Consider the following 12925-nt stretch of genomic DNA (forward strand, 5'->3'; position numbering starts at 1 on the left):
ACACCTATCACCTATGCAGGTATATGAATGTGCTGTTTGCCAGTCAGCTGAGCATCAAATAAAAGAGACTCCAGAGCACATCCCAATAAAGGTATTGGTGAAGTCTTATTAACAAAGATTTTTTTCTGCGAAATGGTTAATGGACTATAATCTTTTACTCTACTTTTACAACCTTAGCACATTGTTGAATGAAATGTTTAAATCCGATCTGTTAGTGTATTCTTTATTTTGTCTCTTTCCATTTAGGTGTCAGAACCTTTTGGGCTGATAGGAATGGACTAAAATGGATGGAATGGACTAAAAACAACAACAAATGGACACCAATATATCTGTGTAATGATAGACTATTACACAAAGTGGACACAGGCGTACCCCATAACTTTAAAAAAAATGCCGAGGAGGTCACAAACCAGATTCTTAAGTTTGCCTATCAATTTGAGGCACCAAAAAGAATTTTGACTGACCAAGGCACAGAGTTCGTGAATGTGGTAAAATTACATTTCATCATCATTTTTTTTTTTTTTTTTCAAATTTGGCATGCAGTTCTTTGATTTCTGAAATGTGTATGGTTGTGACAGATAAACAAGAATTTCTGTGAAAAACCTTGGCATAAAGAGAAGTTTGTGTGCACCCTACAATCCCCAGACTAACGGTCTGGTTGAAAGAATGAATGGGACTATCCAAAGGTAACAGTGACAGGAATTGGCTATTGATCTACAATAATAGTCACAATTTCATAAGCTAAATCATGTCATCATGTCAATCTTAACATGTTTTTGTCAGATCTCTTTGCAAACTGGTAGGTTCTAAACCCGAGACATGGAACGAATATCTTGATGCGGTAATGTTTGGACTTTGAACAAAAAAACAGATGACAACAAAGTTTTCACCATTCTTTTTGATGTTTGGAAGGGAAGCCCGCTACCCAATGGGGATCCCAGAAAAATACCAGGTTTGAAACATAAAAAAGTATGATTTACATTGTATTAAAAATACTTATGGTTTGCCAATGTAGTTAAAGTCTGAAGTTTATGTTGTTATAGATCGACAAGAGCATGGATGAAGTAATGGAAGAAGAAAGTGTAAGTGAAAGCATAAAGCAGCTTGATCTCATCAAAGACATAGTAAAGGAAAATGTGTCAAATGTCTCATTCAGTTGAGAAAAAACGTTTTGAGACAAAATGTGAGGACTCAGCAGCGAAAAGGGGGAAAGCTGGAGCCAAACTTTCTTGGACCCCTCACAATCATATCCATTCAAGGAAAGAGTGCTGACCTTCTTGCAGAGAATGGGACAGTGTACAAAAATATCAGTACTGATCACTTATAACACTTCAAAGAACAAAATCCACGAGTTCCACATAAAATAACAACCACCTCACCTCCAGCTGCTACAACCACCTCACCTCCAGCTGCCACAACCACCTCACCTCCAGCTGCTACAACCACCTCACCTCCAGCTGCCACAACCACCTCACCTCCAGCCCCTACAACCACCTCACCTCCAGCTGCTACAACCACCTCACCTCCAGCTGCCACAACCACCTCACCTCCAGCCCCTACAACCACCTCACCTCCAGCCGCTACAACCACCTCACCTCCAGCTGCCACAACCACCTCACCTCCAGCCCCTACAACCACCTCACCTCCAGCCCCTACAACCACCTCACCTCCAGCCCCTACAACCACCTCACCTCCAGCCCCTACAACCACCTCACCTCCAGCTGCCACAACCACCTCACCTCCAGCCCCTACAACCACCTCACCTCCAGCTGCTACAACCCCAGCTCCAGGCAAAGAGGCAAAGTTAATTGCACTGTTGTGTTTCAGTGAAGTGTGAAGGTCCTGGGTTCAAATCCCAGTTAGAGCCTCTCTGCATGCATGTCACGTGCTTCCAGTATATTTGTATTTTATGTATTGTTACTCAAGTTTCCGGTGGTGAAAAAAATGTCTATTAGGTCAGTTGTTCTCTCTTGGGTATGTGTGTGTGAATGGTTGTTTGTCCTGTGTGTCTCTGTGGCAACTTCATGATTCATCCTCCCCAGATAGGTAATAGTCCTGCAATGACCATGAAAGAGGAGGAAATAGTCAGGTTCTTTCATGCCTTGGGATTCCCCCAGAAGAGCTGACCTGGGACCTGACCCCGGATAAAGCAGAAGAGGATGGATGGATGGATGGAAGGAAATGCAGTTCTGTCACTGTATCTCTCCTGCCTGACAAGTTTTTAAAAAAAACTTAAAATAATCCTTTAGAGAAGCTAGTCATTAAACATATCCTTTTTAAAAATATTACTCTGTTTAGGTGATTAATGCCTACCTTCATGTGATGGTCAGCAATTATAACCAGAAGCACAAGGACCAAGTCTTCCTAATTGACAGCTTTGAGCTGTGCATTTGGACCAAAAAAAGTTCTAGGTTACAGGTTTGTTTGGAAAACTTTGTAAAAGTAAAATGATGTTCGACGTAGGGATGCACCGAAAATTCGGCCACCAAAAATCTTCGGCCGAAAATGGCCCAAAAGTTCATTTTCGGTTTTCGGCCGAAAGACTGTTATCATCGAAACAACAAGGCCAAAACAGAATGTTGGGATGACGCAAGCAAAAACCGCGAACAGCACTCGGGCCAACATGTCTGCGGTGTGGACGTATTTCAGTGTATCTGAGAAAGACCAACGGATAGCAATTTGCAAATCATGTAAAGCTGAAATTTCTAGAGGGTGTGCATCTTCAAAGAGTTTCTCCACGTCGGGTTTAATTTATCACCTCAAATCTAAACATCCAGATCGCCATTAAGAATATGAGAAGAACGCGGCACAGAAAAGGAAAGTCAATCTGAGCACGCCGACTCCGTCTGTGGCGGACGTTTTTGAAAAGGCAAAAAGGTTTTCCAGTGATGGTGCCAAGGCAAAGGGCATTACACAAAAAATTATGGAATTCATTGCCTTAGATCAGTGTTTCCCAACCGGGGTCAGCGTACCCCTAGTGGTACGCGGAGGTACTGCAGGGGGTACGCGGCGCACAGGGAGTTTTTATGTTTTTTATTTATTTATTTATTAAGGCGTCACACTTTTATGGAGGACTGTTTATGAAGGAGACTCCAGTTTTGTGATGAATGTTACATGAGTTAGGCCTGTTAAGGTATTCTTAAAAAGAGAGAGAAATGAGTTATGTTCATGTATTATTAAAAAAAAGAGAAATGTTACTTGTTTAAGTTAGATAACAAAGGAAGATTATTTTGATTTAGTATTTATACTATTTTGGTTAATTATTTATATTTCAAGAAAATGTTTTTTATTCTTATGTTGAATTCAACTGAGGTTAAAAAAAAGAGAGAGAAAGCCTGAGAATTTTATGTTCAAGTTAAGGATATTAAATAAAATGATTTTCATGTAATAACCACTGTGTTGCTCTACTTTTGGAGAATCATCGCACGCGTTGTATGTGTGAGGGGGTACTCGTGGTGTGACAAGAAGGCTCAGGGGGTACTCAGGCCGAAAAAGGTTGGGAAACACTCACTGCATGAAAAGAGGGATTTGTGGATGTATGTGGCCCCTTACATACGTTAAGCCCCTGCACAAAAGCTAGCCTTACTTAATATTAGATCTCTGTCCAATAAGTCACTGTTAGTTAATGACTTCATAATTTCACACAATTTAGATTTTCTTTTTCTGACAGAAACATGGTTAACAGAGAGCACAAGTGCTACTGTTCTTAGTGAAGCAGCTCCCCCAAACTTTAGTTTTATGGATAAATGCCGAAATGGGAGGAAAGGTGGGGGGGAGGCTGCCTTATTTAAAGATACATTCCAGTGTAAAGAGATATCATTTGGTGATTTCACTTCTTTTGAATATCTGAGTTTTATTTTAAAGGGTGTTCCTAAAATTCTGTTCTTAATCATTTACAGATCTCCAGGATACTGTGCAAGTTTTATTGATGATTTTTCTGAATTATTGTCTGTTACCTCGACTGATTTTAACCATTTTATCTTGACCGGGGATTTTAACATTCACATGGATAATATGACGGATGGTAATGCCAAAGAATTTTCTTCTGTGCTGGACATGTTTGGTTTCTGGCAACATGTAACAGAACCTACCCACCTTCGAGGTCACATTCTGGACCTGGTCATTTCTAAAGGTGTTGATATTTCTTCTGTTGTTGTTACTGATTTGGCCTTGTCTGACCATTTTTGTATTTTATTTGATTTACATATTACTCAGAATGTTCAAACAACCAGCTTCTCAGTTAAGAAGAGGTATATCAATGAGAAAACAAGTGCTCAGTTTAGGGAGGCCATAGTTATGTTACCAACAATGAGCGCAGAGTCGGTTGAAGGAATGCTGGATCATTTTAACTTGAAAATTTTTAATGTAATGGAAGCTGTTGCACCGATAAGAATCAAGAGCACCTTGATCAAACAGAAAACCCCATGGAGAAACACCACTACGGTCAAAAATCTGAAAAGAGAATGCAGGAAAGCTGAACTTAAATGGAGGAAAACAAAGCTTCAGATCCACTATGAGCTATACAAAGAAAGCCTGCGTAGTTATAACAATGAGCTGTGCAAGGCCAGACAGCTGCATTTATCTGAAATGATTAATAAGAATGTCAACAATTCTCGAATTCTGTTTGCTATGGTTGAAAAACTCACAAATCCTCCTAAACAGTCAAACCCAGACCTCCTCTCCACTGAGAAATGCAACGAATTTGCCCACTTTTTTAGCCAAAAAATCAAAACAATTAGACAAAACATTCACGCAACACAGACAAACAAGAAAACTAATCTGTGTCTAAAACCTAGAAATAACTCTGACGTTATGTCACAATTTAATAATGTTGATTTAAAAATCCTAGAGGAAACAGTTCGGCAGCTGAAATCAACAACTTGTTCTCTGGACATAATACCATCCGACTCTTTAAAAACTGTTTTTACCTCAGTAGAAAGTGATCTCCTACGAATAGTTAACAGCTCACTGGCATCAGGCATTTTTCCCAAGTCACTAAAGACAGCTGCCATTAAGCCACTCCTAAAGAAGAGAACTCTAGATGCCTCTATGATGAACAACTACAGACCTGTCTCTAACCTCTCTTTTATATCCAAGATTATTGAGAAAGTTGTATTTAACCAGCTCAACGACTTTCTGAATGAAAGTGGAAGTCCTGATAAGTTTCAATCAGGCTTCAGACGTCATCACAGCACTGAAACAGCTCTGGTCAAAGTGTTAAACAACATCAGGTTGAATACTGATTCTGGTAATGTTTCAGTCCTGGTTCTGTTGGACCTCAGCGCTGCGTTTGATACTGTAGATCACAGAATCCTGTTACACAGGCTGGAAAACTGGGTTGGACTTTCTGGAGCGGTCCTTAACTGGTTCAGGTCCTACTTAGAAGGCCGGAGTTATTTTGTTACTATTGGCAGCTATGAATCTGAGCGAGTGGCCATGACTTGTGGAGCCCCCCAGGGGTCAATTCTTGGACCTCTTCTGTTTAACTTGTATATGCTCCCTTTGGGTCAGATATTGCAGAATTTTAACATCAATTATCACAGTTATGCAGACGATAAACAACTTTATGTGTCTCTGTCACCGGACGACTGCAGCCCAGCTGACGTTCTGTGTCAGTGTCTGGAGGAAGTAAACACCTGGATGAGAGAGAATTTTCTACAATTAAATGAAGACAAAACTGAGATCATTCTGTTTGGGAGCAAAGAGAAGAGGGTCAGCGTTGGTACATATCTTGAGACTCGGGACCTTATAATCACTGACCAAGTTCGTAACCTCGGAGTGTTGATAGACTCAGATCTGACTTTCAGCAGCCACATCAAAGCTGTCACCAAGGCAGCTTTTTACCACCTCAGAAATATCAACAGAATTAAAGGTTTCCTCTCCTAAAAAGACCAGGAGAAACTCATCCATGCATTCATCTCCAGTAGACTCGATTACTGTAACGCTCTTTTAACTGGACTTCCCAAAAAGAGCATTAAACATCTGCAGCTCATCCAGAACGCTGCTGCTAGAGTTTTAACCCGGACTAAGAGATCTGAACACATCACACCAGTTTTAAAATCTTTACACTGGCTTCCAGTCAGTCATAAAATAGATTTTAAAAGCCTGCTGATGGTTTACAAATCCCAGAATGGTTTAGGCCCAAAATACATCTGTGATATGTTCAGAGAATATAAACCCAGCAGAGCTCTTAGATCCAAGGACTCAGGTCAGCTGGTCCAGTCCAGAGTCCAGACTAAACATGGAGAAGCAGCATTTAGCTGTTATGCTGCAAATAAGTGGAACAAACTGCCAGTGGAGATTAAACTTTCATCAAATGTAGACATTTTTAAATCCAGGTTAAAAACATTTCTTTTCTCATGTGTCTATGCATGAAATATCTTTTAACTTATCTAGACTGTTGCCTGATTTTAAATTCATTTAAATGATTTTATTTGTTTCTCTTTATATTATTTTATGTATTTTTAATGCTTCTTGCACTCCCTGCTGAAATGCTTTTATTTTATGTAAAGCACTTTGAACTGTTTGTACATGAAATGTGCTATACAAATAAATTTGATTTGATTTGATTTGATATAAAACTGAAGGAAAAAAGTTTCACAGTAAGAGTAGCCTCAAAGCACACACAATACACTCATACCAACCATTTTTATTCACACAAATACTGTGAAGTACGTAACTTCCATACAGTATAGTATTGTAGAGGGAAAAGAAAAATATACATAGCACACATATACTGTAATATAAACACAAACAAAAAACAAGCAAAATTATGTGGCTATGAATGATGACATGATCTATAATTATGGCCCGAATTTCATCTGGGACAGCACGGTGTCTTCGTGCTCCTCGGCCTCTTCCCCCTATTCCACCATTGCGCATCCTCACTCCTCCTTTTCTTCTTCTTCTGCTGGTGAGAGGAGTGTGAGTGGAAGAGCTGAGAGAAAGGCTAAGTGTAAAGGTGGTTTTTCTACCCTTTATTCGCTATCCTTGTTTTCTCTGTTAAATGTTTCATTAGTTGTGTTAGTTCTGTGTACTCTGTGTAGTCTTGTGAGGTTAATTTCGAGGTTTTTTTCGCATTTGTTTGGTGCGCTTCCCGGCCGCAATGGCGTCTGGCGGCTTCTCCATGCTGTGCCGGAAGCACGGCATCAGAGTCGGTGCCGGCTCTCCGTGCAGTGTGGAGGAAGTGGCGCTGGCCGTGGGGCTGGTTATCGGGCACGGTTCGGTAAAGTCCGCTGCCCGCATGAACAGTGCGGTGGTTTTATTTCTAGCGAAGGTGGAGCAGGTGCACAGCCTGGTGGAGGCGGGCATCACCAGGGGCGCCGCCAGGCGGGGAAAGGTGATAACGTTTCTAAGGGCCCAGCGCAGCCTGGGGGGCCCTCGGAGGTAGTGATAATATAATATTAATATTGTTGCCCATTCTTAGAATTTTCTAATGAATTACAACATTTTTAAAGGAAAATAAACTAATTAAACACAATTTTCGATTTCAATAACTTTTCTTTAGTTCTTTGGCATATTGACATTTACTCGGCCCTCCCCCTCTTGCAAAATGGTGCGGTCCAGTTCTGATCGAATTGTAGTTGAACGCATCCGAAATGCAGGCAGGTGTACGGAGCGGCTGTCTGAAACACATGATGGACGGTGAGCTGACTGAAATAATCTAGAATGAAGTCGGGTTATCAGAAGCGGAAGGAAAGACGGGAGAAAGACGAGAGGGCCAGTAGAGGCAGGCAACTGGTCACTCAGTTTTTCTCAAAGAAAGGTAAGTTCACTCACTGACTTTGAGCTTTCAAACACTAGATGTTAGCGAATGGTAGGCTAACATATTAATATACATCTAACTTGGATGTATAACTGAAACCTGCATGCTTTAACCTTTTCCTGTATTAACTTATCTTGCATTCATCACTGATACAGAGCCAGGCTCCACATCAGGCAATGTTGCAGCGGCCAGTGACACCACCACTGCTGAAGTGCAGGAGGACAGGAGGAGTACCAGCAGTGAAGATGGTGAGAAAGTAGCAAAGAGTACCATGTCACTTTCAAATTGATTCACAATAAGATGTTTCCCTTCTTTTAAGGGTTACACTTTTACAGCTAAGTATGGAGTCAATTTGATTGCATGCATAACTGTAACTTGCATGCATTTAACTTTTCTATGCATTAACGTCCATGCATCACTAACCTGCATGCTTTAACTAAACTCCATTTGAATCCCTGATACAGAACCAAGCCCCTCATCAGGCCATGGTGACGACAACAGGGCCAGTGCCAGCAGTGCAGATGACAGTGCAGCACAGAGTAAGGAGCAAGAGCAGGAGGGGGCAGGGTTAATGGACATTTGCCAGTCTGAAAGTGAGGATCTACTTTCAAATGATCCAGGGTTGTGGCCAGTAAAGCTCATGGACAGTGACATAACTGGTATTGTCAGGAAATTGGCTACTACAAAGCAATTCCCAAAAGACTCTGAAGGGAAATCTTTTCCAGAGTACTTGAGGTACACAAAGGCAGCAAATGGCAGGGAAAAGACAAAAAGGGACTGGCTAATTTACAGTGAAAGTGTGAATGCACTGTTCTGCATCCCATGTGTTCTTTTTGCCCCTGATGTAAAAAGGCCCTCTCAAAGCGCACTGGGTGGATGTGGTTTCAAAATGTGTGATGTCAAATGGCATCACATGTATAACAAATTCCCTAGCCATGAGAACAATAGGGCACACAGGGATTGCTACTTAAAATGGAAAAACCTACAGTGCTCTATTACAGCTGCAAAAGGTGTAGACCACCACATACAAAGCCAGATGCAATCAGAAATAGAGAAAAATGTAGCTCTTTTGACACGCCTCCTTGATGTGACCCTGCACTTGGCATCCAGAAATTTGCCTTTTCGGGGTAAAACAAAAACATTAGGGAATGTCCACAATGGTAATTACTTGGGGACATTGGAACTATTCTCCCATTATGACCCACTTTTAAAGGACCACCTTGACAAAGTAAGGAACGCAACCAAAGAAAGCAGACCAACTCATTATTTGTCTTCAGATATTCAAAACGAGTTAATTCAGCTTTGTGGAGATAGAGTCTTGAAATCTATTTTGAAAGAAAGGGAGGATGCCATTTATTACAGCATTATTTGTGATGCCACACCTGACATTTCCCACGCAGAGCAAAATGTTTTGCTAATTCGATATGTCCACTACAATCACGATACAAAGGAATGGCAGATAACCGAAAGGTTCCTTGAATTTAAACAATTTCACAAAAAAAGGGAGTGAAATAGCGGGCATGATTGAGAATTTGCTTAAGGAACTAGACATAGATATCGGTGATTGCAGGGGACAAGGCTACGACAATGGTGCAAATATGTCTGGGAAAGTTAAAGGTGTACAAGCCCAAATACTGAAGACAAACAATCTGGCCACATTCTCACCTTGTGCTTCCCACACTTTAAATCTCACTGGGGTACATGCTGCAGGATCAAGCGAAGAAGTCTCTGCTTTTTTTGGCTTCATCAACTGTCTTTACAAATTTGTAAGTGCCAGTCCAGAACGATGGTCCATATACAAGCAAGCTACTGGATGCTCGGTCCACAGCTTATCTGACACTCGCTGGAGTGCGAGGATTGATGCAGTGAAGCCTATAGCCAAACACTTACCAAGTGTCATTGAGGCCCTTGGAAAGATACTGAGCACATGCAGTTTAACTAATGATGCCAGAGCAGAAGCTGTAGGTCTTCAAAGGTATTTTACGTCATTTGATGCCATTGTACTCCTGACAATATGGGTGAAGGTTTTGCATGAATTGACCTCAGGAATGTGCTACTGCAGTCAGGAAAGATTTCTCTGGATGTGGAGGCAGCCAATATAAATTCCCTCAAAGTTGAAATGCAGAATCTCAGAAATGAGTGGGATTCCCTCCTCTCCGAGGCAACACTCATTGCCAATGAAATGGGGATACCACCCCATTTCAAAAAGGAAGTCAGCCGTGAGAGAAAAAGAAAGAGGTTTTTTGATGAGACACGCACAGAAGAAACAGTTCAGGGCAATCCGGCAGACACATTCCGAAACACGGTCTTTTACAGTGCCATGGATCATATAATTAGTGACTTGGACACAAGGTTTCAAAGCACAGCAAATATCGTTGAGGAATTTGCTTCCATTATCAAAGTTGGAAAGTTAAGGGAGAGTGATGTTGCTGCTGTGTGCCGGCCACTGATCCACAAATACACTAAGGACCTCACACCTCAGTTTGAGTGTGAAATCAGACATCTCAACGATGTATATTCTGCCACTTTCCCATCTGATTGTTCTGGTATTGACCTGCTCAATGCAATTTATAAAATGCAGCTGCATAGCATTTTTGGGGAGGTTTGTACAGCTATAAGGATTTTTTGCACACTGCCCGTTACAGTCGCAGGTGGAGAAAGGGCATTCAGCAAACTTAAACTGATCAAGAGTTACCTCAGGTCAACCATGGTGCAAGAGAGGCTAAATAGCCTTGCACTTCTTTCAATCGAAAGTAATTTGGCTCACTCTCTAGACTTCAAAGATTTAATTTGTGACTTTGCCACAAGGAAGACTCGGCGGCTAGATTTTGGATTTTCAATCTTTACTACTGTATATGAACAGTGTACATAAAGATGTTTCATATTGTTTGCAACTGGAGTGTATATTTATGTTGATGTCTAGAATTTGGATATATTGATATTGTTTGCAATTGCACTGTAAATTCTGTTCTTTATATTTACATTTTTGGATTAAGAGGTTTTTTGCACTTTTAGACACTTTAAATCTTTACTATATGAACAATGTAAATTAAGATTTCTTAATATTGTTTGTAAATATCTTTGTTGATCTCTAGCACTTGTACTGTAAATTCAGTTCTTTGTATTTGTTTTAAGATCTTTTAATGTATCTTTGTATGTGCTATTTATTATGAACATTTGAACATTTGTTTTCAAAATAAATTTGTGTTGCTTAAAAGTAAGCAGAAACTGTTACTGGATTTTTTTTGCAGCGCATTATGTCTTTGCAAAAGACTATTGCATAGTTATTCAAGGTATGAAATTGTGTTTACTCATATGGTTTCCAAAGTATACACTAATGTCTGGGCTTATACTGCCCTCTACTGGTTTAACATTGTAATGTACCCTGAATTACAAAGCAAGGCCACCAACTCCATGAATGAGAAAACAAAAATCAAACTGACAATTGTTGTACAGTTTATTCAAATTAGAATCTTTAATGGGACGCAAAATTCCTGGCGGCGCCCCTGGGCATCACTGTTAACGGGAGGTTTGAGCCGGTGATGCCGCTAACGCAGCCGGCTACTAAAGTCACCCTGTCTAACGTGCTTCCCTTCATCACCGATGAGTTCCTGGTTAAAGAGCTGTCCAGGCACGGTAAGGTGGTGTCACCCATAAGGAAGGTGATGTCGGGCTGTAAGTCCCTGCTGCTGAGACACGCAGGCAGCTCTTTATGATTCTTAACAACAAGAACGACGAGTTTGAGTACCGCTTCTGTGTCCGTGTGGACGACTTTGAATACATTCTGTTTGCATCGTCGTCCACTGTGAAGTGTTTTGGTTGTGGTGAGGAGGGACACTTAGTTAAAGCCTGTCCCGGCTCCTGGCTCCTGCGGGATCGTGGGCGGGAGCAGGTGCAGCAGTGAAGGGGAGAGACACAGGAGCTGCAGGGAAGCGGCAGACTGATGAGATGCAGAGCCAGGCTGCAGAGAGCACCGAGGTGAACGGTGAGAGGAGAAGCAGGTGAGGTGAGAGATAACACCTCAGGTCAGTCAGCAGGTAAACTGGTGGATGATGTAACAGGTGCCAAGGGTGTGTCAGGTGAGGGTTCTGGAGAGGTGAGTGGAGCTTATTAAGTGGGAAGTAAGTTAGGTGGGGCAGGGGGACTGGGTGAGGTGGTAGAGGCATGTGACCCTGCAGGTGTGCTGGTTGGCGCAGGTAAGGCGGCGGGGGGGGCTCTGCAGAGGGTCTGAGGTCGCTGGGGGCCTGTGTGAAGTGGTTAAGGAGGGAGAGGCGAGTGTAGTGACGGGTGGGGCGGGTGTGCTGTGTGAGAGGAGCAGAGCAGCTGAGGCTGGAGAGATGGAGGCCTGTGAGGCTGGAGAGATGGAGGCTGTGAGGCTGGAGAGATGGAGGCCTGTGAGGCTGGAGAGATGGAGGCCTGTGAGGCTGGAGAGATGGAGGCCTGTGAGGCTGGAGAGATGGAGGCCTGTGAGGCTGAAGAAATGGAGGCCTGTGAGGCTGGAGAGATGGAGGCCTGTGAGGCGGGAGAGATGGAGGCTGTGAGGCTGGAGAGATGGAGCCCTGTGAGGCTGGAGAGATGGAGGCCTGCGAGGCTGGAGAGATGGAGGCCTGTGAGGCTGGAGAGATGGAGGCCTGTGAGGCTGGAGAGATGGAGCCCTGTGAGGCTGTGGGTGGCTCTGCTCCTGGTAAACTGTGCAGTAAGAGGAGAAAGGTGACGACTGTGGTGGTTGGTGGCAAGGCTGGGCGACTGGCAGACAGGCCGGGTGCTGCAGGGGGCAGAGCGGCTGTGTCTGACGGCAGTGACAGTGAGGGGGGTGTGTCTGACTGCAGTATGATGTCCCACAGCAGTGTGCTGTCCCACAGCCAGCAGGCTGCTCCAGTGTATCCTGCTGAAGACTTAAAGTCCTTTCTGCGGCAGACCAAAGGGATGAAGGGTCTGCTGTTGGAGCAGCACTTCCCTGACCTGCAGGGTTTCTACAGTTCTGCCAGCTACACCATTAAACACAAAGCTGAGTCAGACCTGACAGACCAGGAACTGTTCAGGCTGAAGAAGCATATGGGCAAAGTCCGAAAACAACTCGGCTTTTAATGATGTACTCACAGCTTCTATCTCTGTTTTTCTCATTGTCTGTTCTTAGTCTGTTTTTCCCCTTCTCCTTCC

This window comes from Odontesthes bonariensis, chromosome 8 (genome assembly GCF_027942865.1).
Source record: "Odontesthes bonariensis isolate fOdoBon6 chromosome 8, fOdoBon6.hap1, whole genome shotgun sequence".
NCBI classification, from domain to species: domain Eukaryota; kingdom Metazoa; phylum Chordata; class Actinopteri; order Atheriniformes; family Atherinopsidae; genus Odontesthes; species Odontesthes bonariensis.